Genomic DNA, 22,563 nt, shown 5'->3' on the forward strand with positions numbered 1-22,563 from the left:
CTGAACACTTCCTGATTCTCCTCTTTTTCCAAAACATTGAATAAGTCATAGGGTCTTTTGAGTACTCAATTTCAGTACATTCTTCCTGGTTGATTTATTTTTGCAAGTTACCCTCATGTGGCATCTCATTACCTCTTGTCAAATTTGTAAAATGTCATGCTCATAATCTTCATAATCCACCTCATCCTTGCTGCTATAAAATTTCCTTGTGTACATACTCAGTCACTTCAGTCATATCTGACTCTTTGCAACTCCATGGACTATAGCCCACCAGGCTCCTCTGTCCATGGGGAATCTTCCAGAAAGAATACTGGAGTGGGTTGCCATGCCCTCTTTCAGGGGGTCTTCCCAACACAGGAGTCAAACCCAAGTCTCCTGCATTTCCTGTATTGCAGGAGGATTCTTTACTACTAACACCATCTGGGAAGTCCAAACTTCTGATTCTGTTGCTGCTCAACTCTGAGATGCAGGCTCTGAGGTTGAATCTAGGCTTGTTGTTGTTCAGTCTTTAAGTCATGCCCAACTGTTTGTGACCCCATGGACTGCAGTACACCAGGCTTCACTGTCTTCCACTATATCCCAGAGTTTTCTCAAGTTCATGTCTATTGAGTCAGTGATTCTATTTAATCACCTCATCCTCTCCTTCCCTCTTCTCCTTTTCCTTCAATCTCTCCCAGCATCAGAGACTTTTCCAATCAGTTGGCTCTTAGCATCAGATGGCCAAAGTATTGGAGTTTCAAGTTCAGCATCGGTTCCTGCAATTAATATTCAGGACTGATTTCATTTAGGATTGGCAGGTTGGATATCCCTGCAGTCCAAGGGATTCTCAAAATTCTTCTTAAATAGCACAGTTCAAAAGTATCGATTCTTTGGTGTTCATCCTTCTTTATGGTCCAATTCTCACATCCATACATAACTACTGGAAAAACCACAGCTTTGACTATCTCAACATTTTTTGCTAAAAGTGATGTCTCTGGCTTTTAATGTATGTCTAGGTTTGTCATAACTTTCCTTCCAGAAGCAAGTGTCTTCTAATCTCATGGCTGAAGTCACCATCCTCAATGATTTTGGAGTCCAATAAAGAAAATCACTTTCCAAGAAAGAAAGTCACTGCTTCTAATTTTTCCCCTCCTATTTTCCTTGATATGATGGGACCAGATGCCATGATCTTAGTTTTCTTAATGTTGAGTTTTAATTCTTTTCTTTTTTCACTCTTCTCTTTGACACTCATCAAGAGACTCTTTCAGAATTCAGAATTTAGTGTGGAAAATCCTGAAAGAGATGGGAATACCAGACCACCTAACATACCTCTTGAGAAATCTATATGCAGGTCAGGAAGCGACAGTTAGAACTGGACATGGAATAGACTGGTTCCAAATAGGAAGAGGAGTACATCAAGGCTGCATATTGTTACCCTGCTTATTTAACTTATATGCAGAGTACATCATGAGAAATGCTGGGCTGGATGAAGCACAAGCTGAAATCAAGATTGCTGGGAGAAATATCAATAATCTCAGATATGCAGATGACACCACCCTTATGGCAGAAAATGAAGAACTAAAGAGCCTCTTGATGAAAGTGAAAGAGAAGAGTGAAAAAGTTGGCTTAAAACTCAACATTCAGAAAACTAACATCACAGCATTTGGTCCCATCACTTCATGGCAAATAGATGGGGAAACAGTGGAAGCAGTGTCAGACTTTATATATTTGGGCTCCAAAATCACTCAGATGGTGACTGCAGCCATGAAATTAAAAGACGCTTACTCCTTGGAAGCAAAGTTATGACCAACATAGATAGCATATTAAAAAGCAGAGACATCTTTTTGTCCACAAAGGTCCGTCAAGTCAGTTCAGTTCAGTTCAGTAGCTCAGTTGTGTCCGACTCTTTGTGACCCCATGAATCGTAGCACGCCAGGCCTCTCTGTCCATCACCATCTCCTGGAGTGCACTCAGACTCACGTCCATCAGGTCCGTGATGCCATCCAGCCATCTCATCCTTGGTCGTCCCCTTCTCCTCCTGCCCTCAATCTCTCCCAGCATCAGAGTCTTTTCCAATGAGTCAACTCTTCTCATGAGGTGGCCAAAGTACTGGAGTTTCAGCTTTAGCACCATTCCTCCCAAGGAAATCCCAGGGCTGATCTCCTTCAGAATGGACTGGTTGGATCTCCTTGCAGTCCAAGGGACTCTCAAGAGTCTTCTCCAACACCACAGTTCAAACGCATCAATTCTTTGGCGCTCAGCCTTCTTCACAGTCCAACTCTCACATCCATACATGACCGCTGGGAAAGCCTTGACTAGGCGGACCTTAGTCGGCAAAGTAATGTCTCTGCTCTTGAATATACTATCTAGGTTAGTCATAACTTTTCTTCCAAGGAGTAAGTGTCTTTTAATTTCATGGCTGCAGTCACCATCTGCAGTGATTTTGGAGCCCCCAAAAATAAAGTCTGACACTGTTTCCACTGTTTCCCTGTCTATTTCCCATGAAGTGATGGGACCGTTTGCCATGATCTTCATTTTCTGAATGTTGAGCTTTAAGCCAACTTTTTCACTCTCCTCTTACACTTTCATCAAGAGGCTTTTTAGCTCCTCTTCACTTTCTGCCATAAAGGTGGTGTCATCTGCATATCTGAGGTTATTGATATTTCTCCAAGTCTATGGTTTTTCCAGTAGTCATGTATGGATGTGAGAGTTGGACTATAAGGAAAGCTGAGTGCCAAAGAATTTATGCTTTTGAACTGTGGTGTTGGAGAAAACTCTTGAGAGTCTCTTGGACTGCAAGGAGATCCAACCAGTCCATCCTAAAAGAGACCAGTGCTGGGTGTTCATTGGAAGTAGTGATGCTAAAGCTGAACCTCCAATATTTTGGCCACCTGATATGAAGAGCTAACTCATTTGAAAAGACCCTGATGCTGGGAAAGATTGAGTGCAGGAGGAGAAGGGGACGACAGAGGATAAGACGGTTGGATGGCATTACCAACTCAATGGACATGAGTTTGGGTGGACTCCAGGAGTTGGTGATGGACAGGGAGGCCTGGCGTGCTGCAGTCCATGGAGTCAAAAAGAGTCAGACATGACTGAGCAACTGAACTGAACTTGCTGAAGATGCTCTTTAGTTTTTCTTCACTTTCTGCCATTAGCATGGTATAACTTGCATGTCTGAAGTTGTTGATATTTCTCTTGTGACCTCGATTCCATCTTTTGACTCACCCAGCCTGTCATGTCACATGATGTGAAAGTGAAAGTGCAAATTGCTGACTCATGTCCGACTCTACAACCCAAACGACTATAGAATCCATGGAATTCTCCAGTCTAGAATACTGGAGTGGGTAGACCATCCCTTCTCCAGGGGATCTTCCCAACCCAGGAATGGAACTGGTGTATTCTGTATTGCAGGCAGATTCTTTATAAACTATGCCATCAGGGAAGTCCTTACATGATGTACTCTGCATAAAAGTTAAATACTCAGGGTAACAATGTACAGCCCTGTCATACTCCTTTCCCAATTTTTGAACCAGTTCATTGTTCCATGTAAGATTCTAACTGTTGCTTCTTGATTCATATGCAGGTTTCTCAGGAAACAGTTAAGGTAGTCTGGTATTCTCATCCTTTTAAGAATTTTCCACATTTTTTTTTTTTTTTCTGATACACACAGTCAAAGGCTTTAGCTTAGTCAACGAAGCAGAAGTAGATGTTTTCTGAAATTCCCTTGGTTTCTCTATGATCTAACAAATGTTGGCAATTTGATCTCTGGTTCCTCTGCCTTTTCTAAATCCAGCTTGTACATCTGGAAGTTCTCACTACATATACTGCTGAAGCCTAGGTTGAAGGATTTTGAGCATAACTTTATTCGCATGGGAAATTAGTGCAATTGTCTGATAGTGTGAATATTCTTTGGCACTGCCCTTCTTTGAGATTGGAATGAACACTGACCTTTTCCAGTACTGTGGCCACTTCTGGGTTTTTTGAATTTGCTGACATATTGAGTGCAGCGCTTTAACAACTTCATCTTTTAGGATTTGAACTAGCTCAGCTGGAACTCCTTCAACTCCACTAGTTTTGTGCATAGTAATTCTCCCTAAGGCTCTCTTGCCTTCACACTCCAGGGTATCTGGCTCTAGGTGTATGGCCACACCATCGTGGTTATCTCAGTCATTAAATCCTTTTTTGTACGGGTTTTTTGTATATTCTTGCCACCTCTTCTTAGTCTCTGCTGCCTCTTTTAGGTCCTTCCCATTTCTGTCCTTTATTGTAGCCATCCTTGCATGAAATGTTCCCTTAGTATTTTGTTTTCCTGAAGATATCTCCAATTTTTCCCATTTTAATTTTCCCTCTCTTTATTTGCATTGTTCATTGAAGAGGCCTTCTTATCTCTCTTTGCCATTCTCTAGAACTGTGCATTCAGTTGGGTATGTCTTTCCCTATCTCCCTTGCTTTTTACTTCTCTCTTTTTATTTTTCTCAGCTATTTGTAAAATCTCCTTAGACAACCATTTTACCTTCTGGCATTTCTTTTTCTTTGGGATGTTGATTACTGCCTTCTGTACAATGTTATGCACCTCTGTTCATAGTTCTTCAGGTACTCTGTCTAACAGATCTAATCCCTTGAATCTATTTATCTAGGATGCAGGTTATTTATTAGGGATGGCCTTTAGGATCTTTGCTTGTAGGGAGGAAATGGAGGGGCAGGAGCAGGATATGCTATAGGGAGAAGCTGGGATGCAAGTAGGTCCAAACGCGGCCTTGGTAGACCCCCAGGAGCTCTGGATTAGAATGGCTCCTAAGAGCTATGTGTATGGGTATTGAGTAGCCAGACCCTTTTGTCTCCATGCTGGTCAGTCACCGTGCTGTACAGAAATCTCCCTGGATAACTAAGCAGGACCCTGTGGGGCCTTCCCAGCACAAACACTCCATCACCCATGTCCTCCTCCTGTTTCTTGCTTTTAGAAAAATTTACCTTCCGAGGGCTTATTTTCCAAGTTCTGATGAATAAATTTAATCATCAGAAGTGAGAAAATGCAGAAGCTAAGGAATAGACTCAGGCTAGACAAAATAATGATAGTTTAGCCATTAAACAAGGTCAAGAACCTTTGGTTCCTCCTCAAAGACTGTAGATAATATTCTGAACCATGTCCTTTGAGTTGTTTCACAGATACTGAAATTCCAGCAGGTGGGAGAAGTTAACTGTATGCTGCCCACAAGGATATCAGTCCCACATTATTCCAAACCAGAAAGTTGATGATACTGACTCCTGATTACTTCACTACCAACCAGTCAGAAGGGTGTCCATGTGCTGACTATGCACCCATAAACACATCCCCACCCTGTCTTTAAAAACCTATCCTTGAAAGTCTTTAGGTAGTTCAAATCTTTTAAGCACCAACTACGTAGATTCCTTGCTTAGTGCCTGCAATAAATACTGTACTCTCCTTTACCACAACCCAGTGTGAAGATTGACTTTACTGCAAACAGTCAAGCTGACCCAAGTTTGGTTTGGTAGTACCTGCATCTGAGGCAACCCCTGGAAAGGCTAATAGCTGGAAAGTCTCTATTGACAGTCCTCCTTGTCAAGTGTTCTGATGAAGGGTAGTCTGAGCGGCTCATCACACTGGCCACTAGAGTCCTCTGTGGCTCCCTATTACTTCCAGGCTCTAATTTAAGCTCCTCAATAGGAGCTCAATTTGGGAGCATTCAGCCTGGTTCAAGTGCTCTCCCATTTCCCTCTTCCAAACCTCTACTTTAAAGTCCTTTGCTGCCATCACGTTGAGGAATTCAGTATCAGGCCCATGAGACATACACGTTTTAACCTCCATGACTTACCCATTTTTGCCCACTTTTCTAAAGCTCCCTGTTCAATCCATCCTCTGTCGTAGAAATCTTATCTTCCATGTTCATTTCATATGATCCTCTGTCTGAATTCTTTCCTGATAGTCACAGTTTGAAGTGGTCATTCTTTACTTTTTTCTCCAGTTTAAATGTACATGGATCTTAGTAAATATATACATCTATATCTATAATTTAGGTTTATTATGCTTCCTGACATCACTGCCTTTGCAGTTTAACAGGGGCTTCTGTTTCTCAAGCACTAAACCAAATGCTGGTCAGTTTCTGCTTATTGAACTAGTTACTGTTGCTCTATTTCACTTTCAGGGTAGCCCCATATAATTTGCATCTTCAGTGAGATACAGCCCAAGGCTAGGCTTACAGAAACTAGTCAACAGTAGTTTTCTGAGTGACTGACTGTGTAAATAAATGCTATTCAAGAATGTATCACAATATTGGCCTCTTTCCTATTCTGCTACTGGCCTGGAAAAAAGAAAAAATCTTGTTGACTGAGAATCACAAGAAGGAATAAGTTAATGCTTTTCTCAAGTCTATAATTTCATCAGTGTAAGAGCACAACTTTGTCAACAGGAAGTAAGGTGAATTTTCTTTGCTGTGCCCTACTGCAAGGAGATCCAACCAGTCCATTCTGAAAGAGATCAACCCTGGCATTTCTTTGGAAGGAATGATGCTAAAGTTGAAACTCCAGTACTTTGGCCACCTCATGCGAAGAGTTGACTCATTGGAAAAGATTCTGATGCTGGGAAGGATTGGGGGCAGGAGGAGAAGGGGACGATAGAGGATGAGATGCCTGGATGGCATCACTGACTCGATGGACGTGAGTCTGAGTGAACTTCGGGAGTTGGTGATGGACAGGGAGGCCTGGCGTGCTGCGATTCATGGGGTCGCAAAGAGTCGGACACGACTGAGCGACTGAACTGAACTGAACTGAACTGAAGACAATGACAGAAAATGGGGCCAACTACAGATGGAGAATGGGAGTAATTTAATTGTGGAGCAAAGAATTCTCACAGTGTAATTAGTTAAAGTGCTCTTTCAAAGTTTAATATCTGAGATCCTTCTGATCTTGCTTGTAGGATCTTTTCAACTTCCTCGAAGGAGCAAATAAGAGCTTAATTTCTTGATTTCAGGAAACACATTTTATTTGGCCACATCTGTTTTATTTTACTCTTTTTTTTTTTTTTTTGCTTTTGAGCCAGCAAGGTGTCCTGCTTTTTCTTCAAGAAAGAAAGCTGAGGTCATTCCAGCTAAGATGTTAAGATTGTTTAGTAATGAGGAAGCATGGAGAAGAGGGTTGGAGAAAGAATGAGCTTTGAGAGGGATGTGTTCTAAATTAAGATTGTGAAGTTTGTTTTGTGCTGCACAGTGAAAAACTGCATCCATCAATTATGTATGGGTAATGTTATTACAGAAATAAGCTTATTCAAGTTTATAAAATTGTAATGTGCAATAAATAGCTTACTGTTTTGTGGAAGAAGATTCACTGTTTCTCAAGGTGCCTAAACTACAAAAAAGATATTTAAAGCCTTCTTTGACCTTATGGAATTTTCCTTCTTATTCATAAAGAAAAGATAGCCTTACTATGACGGCCCCTTGTTTTCAATTCTTTCTTTATAAAGGTCCTTTCTGTAATTCTCATCTAAACAAATAAGGTGCTGCCCATTTTCTCCATAGAATATAAATTCTGCAAATAATAGATCAAAGGAACAGCATGAATTCACCTTTATCATTAATGAATTATTTGGTGGAAAAGAAAAAAAACTATATTTAATTTAATCAGTTTCTCAGAGTATAATTTGGCATTGCCCTTTAATTTAATACAACTATCTTTTAAAAATCACTGCATGTTGTGTTTTCAAACAGTCAAAATATCAGCAGTTTATAACATCCCCCGTTCTTTACCAGTGTGAATGTTTAAAATAGATGCAATTAATGTGATCATTAGGAAAAAAAAAGCGAAGTGAAGACTTGCACAGGCCAAATCATGCCCCAATTTAGGTTCTATTAAGCCACATATGATTAGCACAGGGAATTGGCACTCTCAAAAGTCCCTAATTACAGCCAATCCCACGTTAGCAACCTCTCACTATTGATTGGGAGAGCCCTTGTGGATATCACAATCCATGAATTAGCAAGTACTTAAGGACAATGCCTAATTATCCCCTGCATTGTAAAATAGGGTTTACAATGGCAGTCTTGTTTTACTATTCACAATTACTGGGGAGAGAGATTTAAATGTGATCCTCTGCAGTACTTAGTAGGTAGATTGTAATGCTGATTTTTATCTTTATTTTATTTTATCTTTATTATGTAATGCTGATTTTTATCTTTATTTTTTTAAAGATGGGGATGTTAACCTTCATATTCTGTATATTGTACTAAGTAAAAAATAGTATTAAAACATAGAAGTTGTTGTTCAATCCCCATCGTGTCTGATTCTTTGTGACACCATGGGCCTCAGCATACCAGGCCTCCCTGTCCTTCACCATCTCCTGAAGTTTGCCCAATGTCATGTCCATTGCATTAGTGATGCCATCCAGCCATCTCATCCTCTGCCACCCTCTTCTCATTCTGGACTCAATCTTTCTCAGCATCAGGGACTTCTCCAATGAACCAGCTGTTTGCATCAGATGACCAAAATACTGGAGTTTTAGCTTTAGCATCAGTCCTTCCAATGAGTATTGAGGGTTGATTTCCCTTAGGATTGCCTGGTTTAATGTCCTTGCTGTCCAAGGGACTCTCAGGAGTCTTCTCCAGCACCACAGTTTGAAGGCATCAATTCCTCAGCACTCAGCCTTCTTTATGGTCCAGCTTTAACAATCATATGTGACCACTGGGAAGACCATAGCCTTGACTATACAGCCTTTTGTCAGCAGAGTAATGTCTCTCCTTTTCAACACACTGTCTAGATTTGTCATAGCTTTCTTGCCAAGAAGCAAACGTCTTTTGATTTTGTGGTTGCAGTCACCATACACAGTGATTTTAGAGCCCAAGAAGAGGAAATCTGTCACTACTTCCACCTTTTCCTCCTCTATTTGCCATGAAGAAATAGGACTGGATGCCATGATCTTAGGATTTTTTTTTTTAATATTTAGTTTTAAGCCAGCTCTTTCATTTTCTCCCTTCATCCTCATCAAGAGGCTCTTTAGTTCCTCTTCATTTTCTGCCATTAGTATCATCCACATATATGAGGTTATTGATATTTCTCCCACCTGTCTTGATTCCAGCTTGAAACTCATTCAGCCAAGCATTTCTCATGATGTGGCTAGTGTATAGATTAAACAAACATGGTGACAGCAGACAGCCCTGTCATACTCCTTTCTCAATCTTGAACCAGTCAGTTGTTCCATACAGAGTTCTACCTGCATACAGGTTTCTCAGGAGACAGGTAAGATAGTCTGGTATTCCCATCTCTTAAAATTTTCCACAGTTTATTATGATCCACACAGTCAAAGGCTTTGGTGTAGTCGATGAAATAGAGGTAGGTGTTTTTTTCTGGACTTCCTTAGCTTTCTGTATGATTAATCCAGAGAATGTTGGCAATTTAATCTCTGGTTCCTCTTCTTTTTCTAAACCCAGCTTGGACATCTGGAAGTTTTTGGTTCACATAATGCTGAAGCCTAGTATGCAATATGTTAAGCATGATCTTACTGGCATGGGAGATGAGTGCAACTGTCTGATGGTTAGCACATTCTTTAGTGCTACCCTTCTTGGAAATTGGGATGAGGACTGACCTTTTCCAGTCCTGTGGCCACTATTGGGTTCCAGATTTATTGACGTATTGAGTGCAGCACCTTGATGGCGTCATCCTTTAGGGTTTTGAATAGTTCTACTAGGATTCTTTCACATCCACTACCTTTATTAACGGCAGGGCTTCCTAAGGCCCACCTGACTTTGCTCTCAAGAATGTCTGGCTCTGGGTAGCTCGCCACACCATCATAGTAATCTGGTTATTTTAGATCTCTTTTATACAGTTTTTCTGTGTATTCTTTCCATCTCTTCCTGATCTCTGACTTTAAATTGTCCAGACACTAAAACTTTGTAGATTTATTTTGAAACGGAGTAAGATAAAACTAAGCAAGCGAGACATACACTTACACACATATGTATATGCATATATATTTATACTTATACTATAGCCGCAGAAGTCTCATTATTATAAGGTATATAAGCTCTACTCTCTTCCTGCTGGTTTTTAAAAAGTCTTGCCCCGTCAGCTGCAGCAGCCACAGGACCAGGTTTCTTTCTTGTTCCCTCTTTTGAAGTCCATTACCTATTAGCTGAACATATATTTAAGTTTAATGAGAATGGTACCATGTATATTCTATCCTACAATGACTTCCATGTTTTATCTATAGATTGATTCCCAGTGTGGAAAACCAATTCACAGTTCTGCATTATTATGCCTCAAGTTGATGGAATTAAAACTGTGGTACTTGGAGCCACAGAATGTGAAATAATACTCATTGAAAATTGTGGAGAGGGAAGGCAGTGTTGAAAGTAAGCTAAATACCAATGCTTTATGACATAATTAATAAATATGTTATACAATTGCCAAACAAGATGAGGTTTCAAGCACAAAAAGAGAAAATAGTAGTGGTTCTCAGTGCCTGGTGTTGGAAAGTGTCCGGGAATAAGTGGTGGATTGATGTTCTTTTTTGGTAAAACTTTGATATGACATTGCAGTTTAACAATTACATGCATTTTTTTCCTGAATAAAATGATCAACAGTAGGTTAGATAGGAGTATGAAGAGACAACTTCATGGAGGATTGTGTCAACACCTCTGACACATTTCCAACTCCTTTTCTCTTCCTTGACTCCTGTACTTTCAGTGCTAGCCCCAGAAGACGCATGCTGGCCTTGCATGTTAATGACACCACCCTACCTAGTAAAATATCTCTTCAGGCACACAGATGTATTCCTTTAGTTCTTGCTACATTAAAGGGATGTTTCAATTAAACATGGAAACCACTGAAGAACCACAGACATCTATCACTCTGAACCCAAATGTCATTTTCTCTAATCACATTTCCTTTAATCAAACTGCAAAAATTCTCACCCTTATTCCAATGCTACACATGGCTGTAAGTGTGGGCAGGGGTTTTCAGAGTGGAAACAGATAAGGATAGTGATGTAGTGGAGTCAATCTATTTTAATTCTGAAAATTTTTGAAAACATATGGGTAAGTGAACAAGTTGCTAGGATCTGCCCCGGGGGGGTGGTCTCAGGATCCATGGAAATGAAACTCCCTGGAATTTTAGTTTCATTTGCTTGATAGTGACTCTGCCCCTGAATACTAATTTCAAGCATTTGTGGTCAGAGTGAGAAATGAAATACAAAGAGAACTCTTTGATTTGAACAGATTTCTACATTCAGGAAAAGATTAAAACACACACACACATTTTGAAGAATGTGTATGGCTCTGCCCAGCAAATAATTAATGATCACACAAAGACTTAGTATCTTCTGTCTGTAATATGTCCAGATAAATTACCATGTGCAGTTCCATTTGGATACTGGCTTTCCTACGTGTGTTGCAATTCTTTAAACTTTATTCCCTGATATTTTGACTTAGGTTCTCCAGATGGGGATTTGCATACATTAGACACAAAAAGCCATTCCAACTCATCTTGGGTTTTGTCAGCCAACATTTAGTTATTTAGTAAGTGATATCTCCAGGGCTTCCCTGGTAGCTCACCAGTAAAGAACCCGCCCGTCAATGCAAGAGATGCAGGTTCAATTCCTGGGTTGGGAAGATTCCCTGAAGAAGGAAATGGCAACCCACTTCAGTATTTTTGCCTGAGAGATCCCATGGAGAGAGGAGCCCGGTGGGCTACAGTCCATGGCTTTGCAAACAGTTGGATACAATTTATCCACTAAACAACAGCAACAAGAAGTGATCTCTCTCTCTCTCTCTCTCTCTTTTTTTTTTCCCTTTTTGGCCACAGAGTACAGCACGTGGGATTTTAGTTCCCTGATTGAACTGGCGCCTCTCCTCAGAATCCTAACCATGGGACCACAGGGAAGTCCTAGTGATAGCTTCATCTTTGTTAAGCAGACTGCGCAGTTACATAAAAACTTTACTGCAGTGACTTTGGAAACATGCTATAGAAAAGAGGTGTGTCCTGGGAACATCACCCAAGCAGAGCTGGTTTTGGTAACAGGGGTTCCCTGTGTTGAGGGTCGTCTGACCCCATAGGGATCCAGCCAACTGCCCCCAGAGCCATGCACTGATTACCTGCTCTCCAGATTGGAGTTTCAGGCATAAAACATCAGAAGATCCAATCTTCCAAAAAAGCATACATACTCTCTTTTATTTATTGAATCATTATCCAACTCTGCTTGAGAAATTTGTTACAGGTGTTTCATCATTGCATATAATATGGCAGTCCTCTGTGATACATGAATTGATTAAGTTGAACTAGGATTTTCCTCTAAAAGGCTGTGTAGTTTTTAAAATGACACTTTACCTCTTGGGCCTTTCATTCCTAATCTCAAAAATTAATGGACGAGGGATAAATTGCTTTTAATGCCTCAAGTCCAGTTCTGATATTCTGGCCTGACCTTTAGCCCATCTTTTATGCTTTAGTCATGTTCTCAAGAACCTGCCTTCTACTCGGAGTCTAAGAAGACTGAAGAAAAGAGAATTTCACATCCTGAGTAATTATTTGCTTCTTTGAGTATATCTTCTCATTTATAGAATGCTGTTAATGACATGTGATCCATGCCCATTTTAGGGGGGCTGAGTGAAGTTATGGTATGATGTGCCTACAATGACATCTTGTACTTTTGTTTAAATAGCAGCTGTCCTCTTCCTCTTCATCACCATCATCATCATTTCTGTTAACTTAAGAATTGTATTGCTTTGTTTCTGATACAAATACAGCTGGGAAGGCAGCAGATCCTAATGTGTCAGCAGCTGAAGACAAAGGGTTTGTCTGAGCAGCTGGGCAGCCATAAGCACTGTCATATCTATGCCTACGTCTCTAGTCATCCTTGAGAATGCAAATAAGAATAAACGAAAACTGCTTTCTTCCTAGGCCCACGGAGCTAAGTCGTCTGTGGAAATGAACTTCCGTTCTCTCTGACAATTAGTTTCACTCTAAAATATGATAATTCTTTGAAGTTGCACCCAGAGAGGAAATATGGCATGCTCCACGTTCAGCAAAGGAGATATATGGGGCTGCCAGAGACATTAATCTCATTTGCTCTGCACCTGATTTTTCACCATTAGAATATTGCAGCAAAGCTCTGTGCTAAATCTCAAGCCATTTAGCTCAGCAAAGTAGATTAGTTAGAGCCAATGCAAAGCTCTACCTTATAACTTTCTTTCTCAAATGTGATATTCAGATAGACAGTCTGAGGCTTGTACTAAAAACTGAGATGATATGCTTTTGCAATTTTTATAATATTAGATGAGAATCAAGGCAAACAAAATAGGTGCTTGTGACCTGAACTCTTACTCCAAAAACATTTAAATCTTAAATAACTTTTATATAGTCTGTTGTGAATAGGGTTCATGAAATTAGGCCAGATGAAAGGTGGAAGGATTGTTACATGTACTTAGCTCTGCAAAAGCTGTCTTCTGTTTTTTTCCAAGGACATAGACTTAATGGAATTATTGTTTTCTTAAATACAGTGGCTCTGGGTGAATCCTTAGCCAATACATTAACTATTAGATACTAGAATGTTTTGCTGATTACAACTGACTAACTACTCTTCCTGCCATATTATGACCTAGCTCACATCTGTACAGGACTGTAGTGGGTTGAATGGTGTCTTTCCAAACACATGATTTCTTGAACCCCAGAATGTAACTGTAGTTGAAATCAGAGTCTTTGTTGATGGAATTGGTTAAGGTGAGGTCATCCATGTCTTAGCTCCACTGACCAGTGAGTGTCCTGATTAGGCCACATGAAGACACAGAGATGCACACACTAAGGAAAAGCGGCCAGGTGCAGATGGAGGCAAAGACAGGAGTGATGCAGGTCCAAGTTGAGGGACACCAGAGAAGGCTGGCATCTACCAGAAGCTACAAAAGGAAAAGGAAGGATTGTCACTGAAACCGTTGGATGCAACATGATTTTAGACTTCCGGACTCCAGAACTTGGAGAGAATGCATTTCTGCTCTTTCAGTCCTCTCCATTTGTGGCACTTTGCTATGTCGGTCCTAGAAAACTAACAGTGCCAGACTCACGGTAGGACCCTGGGTCAGTGCAGCTGTCACCCTCCGATCACTGACTTTAGACCTGACAGTGTGCCTCACTTTAGAGCTGAGCTCCCCCCAAAAAATTCAGCACCATTTATGCATCTTTCTAGCCATAATGTCTGGTGATATTTTCATCTTTGCCTCCCAGAATCAATCTGTGGGGTCTTGTGATTCCTGGTTTGGGAAGATCCCCTGGAGAAAAACATGGCAACCCACTCCAGAATTCTTGCCTGGAAAATCCATGGACAGAGGAGCCTGGGGGGCGACAGTCCCTGGGGTTTCAAAAAAGTCAGTCAAGACTGAAGTGACTCAACACACATGCACTTGTACCACTTCAAACCCTTCCTCGCCCCAAGCACCAGTGCCGTGACTGAGTCTGTGCAGATTTTAGCTAGTTTTGCTTAAATGCACATGATGACCCTTCTGCTCAGGCCCATAGCTCACCCACGACTCTTGACTCGGAGCTTCTCTGACTCCTTAGCGGGCTGCTCTGAGGATGCGTCAGCACCCACAGGGCACACTTGGATAAATGCTTTCCCTACTGCGGCCAGGAGCGCCCTGCTCTTCAGCACAACCCAGAAAGCTTTCAGGGGATGCTGAGGACTGAGGAGTAGTTGCCCTTGAACAGTGGGAAACTGATAACATGTGGTTTTGTTGGCTTGCCCTTTATCCTGTCTTTCCTTCATCCCTGAGAGCACTACCCAAATAAACATCCAACACAAATATCTCAGGTTCTACTCTGTGGGGGAACCCAGGCTGACAGTTGGTACTAGAATTAGCCCTAGCTATTAGAACTTTATAGCCCTAGTGAGTAGGAATTTATAGCTGGAATTTATAGCCGTCCAGTCAGAAGGCAGACATTTCCACTGCTGGAGGAAAGTAGGGTGGTGGTAACCCTTAGCATGGAGAAGCCTTGCCATCACTGATCACCATCAGTTCTGCAAAAATATTCAAGCAGCAAATGAAGAGTGAGATTGTGTATTAGTTGTGGCATGTGGACTGAATGGGAGTAGATAATAGTTATGAGGCTTTTGAAGTTAGCTGGCTAACTCTTTGGAAATCTTGAGTAACATGTGGTCCCTGGTCAACTAGTAACAACTCAAGTGAGCTTTGAAAGTTGGAGGTCCTGCACATCCATGTTCACAGGAGACTTTCATCTCCTCCAGCTCCAGGTAAGATCAGCCTGTGATGTAACTGAAACAATTTCAGAGCTGGAAGAGAGACTGACTCCCAAGACTTAGCATATCTCCTGTGACAAAAAAAATCAGGTCCTGATAATTAAAAACAGTAATATGAGAACTGGACAAGATTCCCTTTGGGGACAAAGTTGGGAACACAAGTTTGAGAATATTTTTTTCTAATTAAAATATAGTTGATTTACAATATGTTATTGGTTTCAGGTGTACAGCACAGTGATTCAGTTATAAGTATGCATATATATGTATACATCTGGGCTTCCCTGGTGGCTCAGACAGTAAAGAATCAACTTGCAATGTAGGAGATGCTGATTTGTATAACACTGGGTTGGGAATTTCTTCTGGAGAAGGAAATGGCAATCCACTCCAGTATTCTTGCCTGGAGAATCCCATGGACAGAGAAGCCTGGCAGGTTACAGTCCATGGGGTCATAAAGAGTCAGACACAACTGAGTGACTAAGCATGAACATGATGTATATATCTATATTAAAAAAAAATCTTTTCCACTGTAGTTTATTATAAGATCTTGAATATAGTTCAATGTGATATACAGTAAATTCTTGTTACTTTTTAATTATATATATAGTAGCGTACATCTGTTAACCCCACACTCTCAATTTATCCCTTCCCCATTTCCCCTTTGGTAACCATAAGTTTATTTTTAATGTTTTCTACATTTGTGATTGTTCTTGTTTTATTTCTTTATTTTTATATTTTATTGAAATATAGTTAGTTTGTAGTGTTAGTTTCAGGTAAGTAGCAAAGTGATTGGAGAAGGCAATGGCACCCCACTCCAGTACTCTTGCCTGGAAAATCCCATGGACAGAGGAGTCTGGTAGCTGCAGTTCATGGAGTCGCTAAGAGTCAAACATGACAGAGCGACTTCACTTTCACTTTTCACTTTCATGCACTGGAGAAGGAAATGGCAACCCACTTCCATGTTCTTGCCTGGAGAATCCCAGGGACGGGGGAGCCTGATGGGCTGCCGTCTATGGGGTCGCACAGAGTCGGACACGACTGAAGTGACTTAGCAGCAGCAGCAGCAGCAAAGTCATTTGGTTGTACATATATACATTTATATATGTGTATATATATTACATAAATATGTGTGTGTGTGTGTGTGTGTGTGTGCGCGCATATTTGGGCTTCCCTGGTGACTCAGTGGTAATGCAGGAGACATGGGTTCACTCTGGCTTAGGCAGATCCCCTGGAGAAGGGAATGGCTACACACTGCAGTATTCTTGCCTGGAGAACTCCGTGGACAAAGGAGCCTAGCAGGCTACAGTCTGTGGGGTTGAAAAAGAGTAGGCACCGCTCAGTGACTAAACAACAGCAACAACAAGCCTCAATGCAGCAAACTGTATTTTCCAAAGATGGGCACAACCCACATGACCTTGACACCCTTTCACAAAAGAGGGGGTTACTTTCTTTTTTTTTAGTTCTGCAGACTTTTATTTATTTATTTATTTTTTTCAGATACAATTAATGTTCATTTGCTGTTGTATCTTTTCTTTTTTTTTTAAATTTTAAAATCTTTAATTTTTACATGTGTTCCCAAACATGAACCCCCCTCCCACCTCCCTCCCCACAACATCTCTCTGGGTCATCCCCATGCACCAGCCCCAAGCAAGCTGCACCCTACGTCAGACATGGACTGGCGATTCAATTCTTACATGACAGTATACATGTTAGAATTCCCATTCTCCCAAATCCCAGGAAAAAAGACACAGGTGTGTATAACGGAGGGGGTTACTTTCTTCACCCATTTGAAGTTGAGCAGACTCCATGCGTGCTTTAACCAGTGGAAAACCTAAAAGTGACACTCGGCCAGTTCCAGGACTAGTCTTCACTGGCTGGAAGTTTCTTCTTCCAGGCTCTGAGGCAGACAGAAACCGTGTTCAGGTGTTCTTGCCAAAATACTGGCTGAGTTCTCAGCAGACACCAACTGCCAGTTATGTGAGGGTGCCATCGTGGGTATCCCACCCCAAAGAGCCTTCCATTAACTCCAGCCCAGCTCCATCTCACTGCAGCTGAGACAGGTGATTGCAAGTGCAAATTGCCCAGATGAGCCTGGTTAAATCCCAGAACTGTGAGACACAATAAAGTTTTATCTTAAACCACTAAAAAAAAAAAAAAAAAAAAAAGAATGTGGATAAGTCCGGGAAGATCAGTACAAAATTGCACATCTTTGTTTTTCACACTAATAGCCTTTAGACAGCATTTATCATGATGAGACACTCAGCAATTTCATGAGCAGGATGACTCTTTTTTTTTTTTTTTTTTACAGCTTCTTTATTTTTTTTTTTTTTTTTATTTTTTTTTTTTTTTTAATCAATTCTTACATCATAAACAAAGAAGCCCTTAGAGGAAGGGCTGAAAGCTTAGCATGGACTTGACATCAGGGGCTCTTGTTCTTCTCTTAAGTCTTACATTTTTTTTTTTTTTTTTTTTTTTTTTATATTTTTATTTTTTTTTTTTTTCTGTTTTCTTGTTTTTATTTTATTTCATGTAGGTCTACTTGTAATGCCTGTAAGCTATCAGTTGATTTTATTGCTACTTAGAAAACTGAAAAAAAAAAAAAAAAAAAAAAAAAAAAAAAAAAAAAAAAAAAAAAAAAAAAAAAAAAAAAAAAAAAAAAAAAAAAAAAAAAAAAAAATAATACTGCTAAGAAAAAGCAGAGATAATGCTGAATCTCTGATTTGGCATTGTCCCTTCAGGTAACTAGGTACTGAAGCCCTTTTCACCCTTTCACTCTGGAGGCACCAGTGATTTTGTTTTTTTAATTTTAATTTTTACTTTATTTTACTTGACAATACTGTATTGGTTTTGCCATACATTGACATGAATCCACCACGGGTGTACATGAGTTCCCAAACATGAACCCCCCTCCCACCTCCCACCCCATATCATCTCTCTTTTCCTAACTAAAATTGATACTTACTGGAGATATGAAATTGTCTACCCTGCCCAGAGGAGAAGGCAATGACACCCCACTCCAGTACTCTTGCCTGGAAAATCCCATGGATGGAGGAGCCTGGTGGACTGCAGTCCATGGGTTTGCTAAGAGTCGGACACAACTGAGCGACTTCACTTTCACTTTTCACTTTCATGCATTGGAGAAGGAAATGGCAACCCACTCCAGTGTTCCTGCCTGGAGAATCCCAGGGACAGCGGAGCCTGGTGGGCTGCCATCTATGGGGTAGCACAGAGTCAGACACGACTGAAGCGACTTAAGAGCAGCAGCAGCAGCAACCTTGCCCAGAGGGTAATCACCAGAATCACCATGCAGAATCCTAAATTTAAACACGTTATCCTGGTTGAAATTGCTTTAGACCATTTGTGGCCGTGGAACCATGGAATCTAGTTATTGAAGAGTATAACTTATCACCTAAAGGCTGTAGATTCAATGTAGTGCTGGATTAAGCTGGTAAAGTCTTAATCTAGGCACCAGCTTGATAGAAATTTTATGACAGGTAGAGGTGATGCCGTCCTCTAAACTGAACCAGTGACTGTGGCATGTAGCTGTCTGGCATTATGGCACATAGGATTGTTTCTCTGTAAGTATAATATATGTGCTGAGAGTCATGGGGGGTGGATAGGACCAGTTTTTCTAGTTAGGATTTCCAGTAACCCACTTAAGGAATTTGAATACTTCACTCCCCACAGTCTAGGCTCTGTCCTAGTCTCCAAGGGGAAATTCTTCCATGTTGGTCTCTGGTGAGGATTACACTGAGTTAATTTGGCTCCTGAGGCCAGTGAACAAGCAAAAAAAAAACTAGAAGTTACCATATTAATGGGCATAATTTGCCCTGTTTACCATCAGAATTTAGGATTGGTGCTGAACAATTGTGGCAAAGGGGAATATGTGTGGTATTTATTGAGGGCTCCATTGGTGTTGGGAAAACTGCAGCAATGATTGATTTTTCCCCCAAACACTTCAACAAACAGACAGTTATGGGTTTAGAGCTCATGGTGTGGATCTGGCAAGCAATCTAGACCAGCTGAAGTGCTGGCCAAGGGTGAGGCAATGGTGACAAGAGAATCACACTTTGTCATTGGAACCATTGGTAGTGACAGTGAGAAATATAATTTATTTGTTGGAAAGATCCCCTAGAGAAGAAAATAACAACCCACTCCACCATTCTTGCCTGGAAAATTCCATGGAGAGAAGAGCCTGGCTGGCTACAGTCTATAGAGTTGCAAGAGTTGGAGATGACTTAGTGACTAAACCACCCGCCACTTCTCCTAATACTCCTGACTGAAGCCCTTGTAGAGCTGGTGTCTGGCTACCACCTTGATCCATCAACGAAATTCCACTTTGGGGTTGACTTGCAAATACCAACTATCTCTAAATTAGCATGCAGGGAGTTTATCATGGAGCAGTGCCCAGAGCTCAATAGTGAGGGGAGAATGGGAGAAAATTAGTCAGAGGAAGAGCTGAAGTATGATGCAACCACTATGAAACCCTTAGCAGACCCCCTCCCCCTCACTCTGGATTTGGGGTAGATGTTGAGGATTCTCCAAAATTTGGCCAAGAAGGATGGGTCACTTTGTGGGCATGGACAGCCACTGCATTTGGGATGTCCCTTAGGATGGACTGTGACTTTGGGGAAATAAGTCTTTTCAGTTGAAGGCAATTTAAAAAATGGCAATGAAAATTCTGCCATAGGTTTTTAGAAATGCATTCAGAAAGCCTGCTATGTCTTCAAACAATTTTCCTATTTGGAATAAGGATTCAAGCACAAATATAACAGCAGCTATTTGCTGAGCAAACCCTCTGTCAGAACTCTGTTCATTTCTCTCTCAACCTCTAACCTACTGCTTCTTTTCCTTTAATTCCTCACAGTGCATATTGGCCCAGTTGGCTAAGAGATCTATTCTCTCTCATGTATAAAGCCTATGATGTATTGGCAGCTTCAGTGCCCAAAGGTTTTCTCATTACTGCATTCCCAGTGGCTATTTCTCTACACTGTAATTAGGTAACAGTCTTTACAGCAAGTGTTCAGGGCACACAGTGTCACAAAACTAGGTGCCTTATAGAAAAATGAGGAGACATTGTCCATTAAAACAAAGATCATGGACATATATATTCCTCAAGACGAGGGGAAACAATTGATAATTGAAATGGTGGATGTTTGCTTCATTTATGTGCTGATTAAGAAAAGATTTAGATCTTCCCTGCTAAGCCAGAGTGGCCTGTGGCGTTTAATTAGTGAATGGATTCAGTGCATTCTTCCCAAGGGGTAATTAAAGCTCTATGCCAGACCTCCCCAAGTCCCCAAATCTTTGGTCTTCACACACGCATACACATACTCTCACACACACACACACACATAAAGATACTCACATACACACATATCCACCCCCCCAACATAAACATATACTCACTGTCACACATGCAGAGGTACTTATTACTCTGTTTATTAATTTTTCATTATTCAATATCAATGCTTATTCAAACACGAAATGGATTATTATTTATAGCAATTAATGCAATGTCAAAAGTGAGTTATTTTTCAGACAATATGTTTCAATGAAATATTCTGAAAAATATTCATGTCAGGAACCTACACATACACATGATAATGACTGAATTCTGTTAAAAATATGCATTGAATCTAACATGGCTGTTCTCAGTATAGGGGTTAAAATTATGATACTTTTATTAATTGGTTCACTGAATACACATTTAAAGGTGTTTCAGAGGATCAGACATTCTGTGGGCGGAGAATAGGAAAAAGTAAACAGGTCTTTGTTCTCCACAAGAAAGAGTGACATCCCGCAGAGCAACTGCAACACTGCAGGAACACTGCTTTCCTGCACAAATGGATGGAGCAGATAGTGGGGGAAACCTGCTTATGTCCATTTATGTCATTAATGGTGCATAACCAGGTGCATGCATTGTAATCTTCAAGACAATCATTTTTATCCTTAGGATATTCATTGCAGTGATGACTAAAATAAAAAACAAACAGGTGACAACAAATATTAAGCATAAAAATTCAGACAAGTAACCTTTTCTTCCAAGGAGGATGCTTGCTCCTTGTAAGAAAAGCTATGACAAAACTAGACAGCGTATTCAAAAGCAAAGATGTTACTTTGCTAGGAGCAGCAGATGCGCTTTGCTGGAACAGCTGTGAAGAGATACCCCACGTCCAAGGTAAGAGAAACCCAACTAAGACGGTGGGTATTGTGAGAGGCATCATAGGGCAGACACACAAACCATAATCACAGAAAACTAGTCAATCTAATCACATAGACCACAGCCTTGCCTAACTCAATGAAGCTAAGCCATGCCGTGTGGGGTCACCCAAGACGGGCAGGTCAAGGTGGAGAAGTCTGACAGAATGTGGGCCACTGGAGAAGGGAATGGCAAACCACTTCAGTACTGTTGCCTTGAGAACCCCATGAACAGTAAGAATAGTATGTATAGTCAGAGTTATGGTTATTTCAGCTGTCATGTATGGATGTGAGAGTTGAAACATAAAGAAAGCTGAGCACTGAAGAACTGATCCTTTTGAACTGTGATGTTGGAAAAGACTCTTAAGAGTCCCTTGGACTGCAAGGAGATCAAACCAGTGAACCCTAAAGAAGATAAATCCTGAATATTCATTGGAAGGACTGATGCTGAATCTGAAGCTCTGATACTTTGGCCACCTGATGCAAAGAGCCAACTCATTAGAAAAGACCCTGATGCTGAGAAAGATTGAAGGCAGGAGGAGAAGGGAGTGAAAGAGAATGAGAGGGTTGGATGGCATCACCGACTTGATGGGCATGAGTTTGAGAAAGCTCTGGGAGTGGGCGAAGGACAGGGGGAAACCTGGTGTGCTACAGTCCATGGGGTCGCAAAGAGTCAGACATGACTGAGCTACTGAACAACAACAATCTTTGCTAAAATTATAAAGAAACATTTCCTTGTAAAGGAGCAGGCTACACTATAATTTTAAACAGTAAATCCGTTTCTACCATCAGAGGTAGCATATATCTTATGCTGTATACCTATGTGAAATAGAATAGTTTCTATAATGTATAATTAGCTTTGTTAATTTCCTTTGTCTTTAGTAAAGTATGGTCATAGGAATGAACCATAATCCCTTAAATACCAAAAGTGTGCCCACCGTGGAAGTGCGTCACTTAGTCTTGTCCAACTCTTTGTGACCCCATGGACTGCAGCACAGCAGGCTTCCCTATCCATCACCAACTCCCAGAGCTTGCTCAGACTCATGTCCATCAAGTTGGTGATGCCATTCAACCATCTTATCCTCTGTTGTCGTCTTCTCCTCCAGCATTCAATCTTTCCCATCATCAGGGTCTTT

The sequence above is a fragment of the Capra hircus genome, chromosome 4 (genome assembly GCF_001704415.2).
Source record: "Capra hircus breed San Clemente chromosome 4, ASM170441v1, whole genome shotgun sequence".
In the NCBI taxonomy this organism is placed as follows: Eukaryota; Metazoa; Chordata; class Mammalia; order Artiodactyla; family Bovidae; genus Capra; species Capra hircus.